Below are 658 nucleotides of genomic sequence, written 5' to 3' on the forward strand. Positions count from 1 at the left end.
GTCAGGTACTGTTCTCACTTTTTTCTAAGCTTAGAGGATACGGTGATGAATACGACTAATAAGGTCCTGTTCTCATTGCGCAAGTAAATAAGCAAGATGATTTCAGGTCATGAATTTCATAAGAAAGGAACCAGAGTTCTGGGTTGACATTTAATGGGAAGGGAGACTACTTTAGAGACAGTGATCTGAAAGGCCACCAAAAAGGTGGGAGGTGACACTGAGTTGAGAACTAAATGGGCAGAAAGAGGCAACAAAGTAAAGATTCTCTAGTAGAATCCTCCAAGGAATGCTAGGCCCTTAGGCTGGACCAAGCTTTGGAAGGAGTTGTTGCATTTTAGAAGATAGAAAAAGCCAGTGTGGCTGGAGCAGATGAGGTGAGGATCAGATGGGGCGGGGCAGGAGTAGGGAGTCTAGATGGAGAGGGCTTTGTAGATGTGGGGAAGGAGTTTGGATTCTATTATAGGTACGGTGGGAAAACTTTTGTAGAGGTGTTTTGTTTTGTTTTTTTCCTTCAAGGGGAGTAACATGATCTGATGGGCATTTTTAAGAAACGACTGTGGCTCCTAGGGGAAGAATAAATTGTAGAGAGAAGAGGGAGGCACCAGAGGGAAAGCAGAGAGAGAAACTAGGTTCTATTAAGATTAATCCAAGTAGTCTG

This window comes from Sus scrofa, chromosome 14, assembly GCF_000003025.6.
Source record: "Sus scrofa isolate TJ Tabasco breed Duroc chromosome 14, Sscrofa11.1, whole genome shotgun sequence".
Taxonomy (NCBI): domain Eukaryota; kingdom Metazoa; phylum Chordata; class Mammalia; order Artiodactyla; family Suidae; genus Sus; species Sus scrofa.